The 2,734-nt window shown below is 40.0% G+C and overlaps 1 pseudogene; it reads right to left on the reverse strand.

Moving 5' to 3' along the window:
• LOC101343569 (ELMO domain-containing protein 3-like) overlaps nt 1-2,734 on the reverse strand; it is a 46,127-nt pseudogene that overhangs the window by 9,500 nt on the left and 33,893 nt on the right.

A 2,734-nucleotide genomic window follows, 5' to 3' on the forward strand; every position in this document is an offset into this window, starting at 1 on the left:
AGAATCCTAGACAGAGTGGGAGAAAAATGTAGAACAAAAAAATCAAATTCACAAAAAAGACCAAACTTACTGGTCTGATAGACTGGAGGAATCCCGCAGACTATGACCCTAAGACACTCTTCTGACCTGGAACTGAAGCCATTCCAGGAGACCCCTTCCAGCCAAACAATAGACAAACCCATCAAATAAACAATAATGCTTGAGAGGAACATGTTCCTCAGAACAATCAATTATAGAAGATCAAAAAGGCAATAATTGCCTAAAAGCAAAGATGAGAAGGCAGGAAAGAATAGAAAATCAAGACGAAAGGAAACATGGAATCCAGGGTGAAAATGGGGAGAGTGCAGACACATTGTGGGGAATAAAACCAAGGCCATGAAACACTTTGTTTACAATTATTGAATGGGAATCTAATTTGCTTTATAAACTTTCACCTAATGCACACACACACGCACACACACACACACACACACAAACCTCTAAACACTAACTGATAATGAATAAGAGAAAGTGGCTGGGAAGAAGGAGAGAATGGTTGCTAAATCACACCCTAGAGCTAAACTATGTGTCTGTCAGTTTGTCGTACTGTGGGTGCTTGTATGTTGCTGTGATACTGGAAGCTATGCCACCGGTATTCAAATACCAGCAGGGTCACCCATGGCAGACAGGTTTCAGCTGAGCTTCCAGACTAAGACAGACGAGGAAGAAGGACCCGGAAGTCTACTTCTGAAAAGATTTAGCCAGTGAAAACTTTATGAATAGCAGTGGAACATTGTCTGATACAGTGCTGGAAGACGAGCCCCTCAGGTTGGAAGGCACTCAAAAGATGACTGGGGAAGAGCTACCTCCTCAAAGTAGAGATGACCTTAATGACATGGATGGAGTCAAGCTTTTGGGACGTTCATTTGCCGATGTGGCACAACTCAAAATGAGAAGAAACATCTGCAAACATCCATTAATAATCGGAATGTGGAATGTATGAAGTATGAACCTAAGAAAATTGGAAGTTGTCAAAAATGGAATGCATAAACACTGATATCCTAGGCATTAGTGAGCTGAAATGGACTGGTATTGGCCATTTTGAATCGGACAATCATATAATCTACTATGCTGGGAATGACAACTTGAAGAAGAATGGCATTGCATTCATCATCAAAAAGAACATTTCAAGATCTGTCCTGAAGTACAACACTGTCAGTGATAGGATAATACCTATACATTACAAGGAAGACCAGTTAATAATGACTATTATTCAAATTTATGCACCAACCACCAAGTCCAAAGTTGAAGAAATTGAAGATTTTTACCAACTTCTGCAGTCTGAAATTGATCGAACACGCAATCAGGATGCTTTTATAATTACTGGGGATTGGAATGTGAAAGTTGGAAACAAAGAACAAGGATCCATAGTTGGAAAACACGGCCTTGGTGATAGAAATGATGCTGGAGATCACATGATAGAACTTTGCAAGACCAAAGACTTCTTCATTGCAAATACCTTTTTTCACCAACATAAATGGCGACTATACATGTGGACATCACCAGACGGAATCCACAGGAATCAAATCGACTACATCTGTGGGAAGAGACGATGGAAAAGCTCAATATCATCAGAACAGGCCGGGACTGACTGCGGAACAGACCACCAACTGCTCATATGCAAGTTCAAGGTGAAACTGAAGAAAATTATAACAAATCGACAAAAGCCAGAGTACCACCTTGAGTATATCCTACCTGAATTTAGAGACCATCTCAAGAATAGATTTGATGCTTTGAACACTGATGACTGAAGACCAGACGAGCTGTGGAATGACATCAAGGACATCACACGTGAAGAAAGCAAGAGGTCATTAAAAAGACAGGAAAGAAAGAAAAAACCAAAATGGATGTCGGAAGAGACTCTGAAACTTGCTCTTGAATGTTGAGTAGCTAAAGAAAATGGAAGAAACGATGACGTAAAAGAGTTGAACAGACGATTTCAAAGGGCGCCTTGAGAAGACAAAGTAAAGTATTATAATGACATGTGCAAAGACCTGGAGATGGAAAACCAAAAGAAAAGAACACGCTCGGCATTTCATGAACTGAAAGAACTGAAGAAAAAGTCAAGCCTCGAGTTGCAATATTGAAGGATTATATGGGGAAAATATTAAACAACACAGGAAGCACCAAAAGAAGATGAAAGGAATACAGAGTCGCTATACCAAAAAGAATTGGTCGATGTTCAGCCATTTCAGGAGGTACCATATGAGCAGGAATCAATGGTACTGAAGGAAGAAATCCAAGCTGCACTGAAGGCATTGGCGAAAAATAAGGCTCCAGGAATTGATGGCATACCAATTGAGATGTTTCAACAGACAGATGTAGCACTGGAGGTGTTCTTTCGTCTATGCCAAGAAATTTGGAAGACAGCTACCTGTTCAATCAACTAGAAGAAATCCATATTTATGCCTATTCCAAAGAAAGGCGATCCAACCGAATGTGGAAATTATCAAACAATATTATTACTATCACACGCAAGTAAAATTTTTCTGAAGATCATTCAAAAGTGGTTGCAGCAGTATGTCGACAAGGAACTGCCAGAAGTTCAAGCTTGATTCAGAAGAGGACGTGGAATGAGGGATATCACTGCTGATGTCAGGTGAATCCTGGCTGAAAGCAGAGAATACCAGAAAGATGTTTACCTGTGTTTTATTGACTATGCAAAGGCATTCGACTATGTGGATCATAACAAATT

Source organism: Trichechus manatus, unplaced genomic scaffold (genome assembly GCF_000243295.1).
Source record: "Trichechus manatus latirostris isolate Lorelei unplaced genomic scaffold, TriManLat1.0 scaffold00316, whole genome shotgun sequence".
In the NCBI taxonomy this organism is placed as follows: domain Eukaryota; kingdom Metazoa; phylum Chordata; class Mammalia; order Sirenia; family Trichechidae; genus Trichechus; species Trichechus manatus.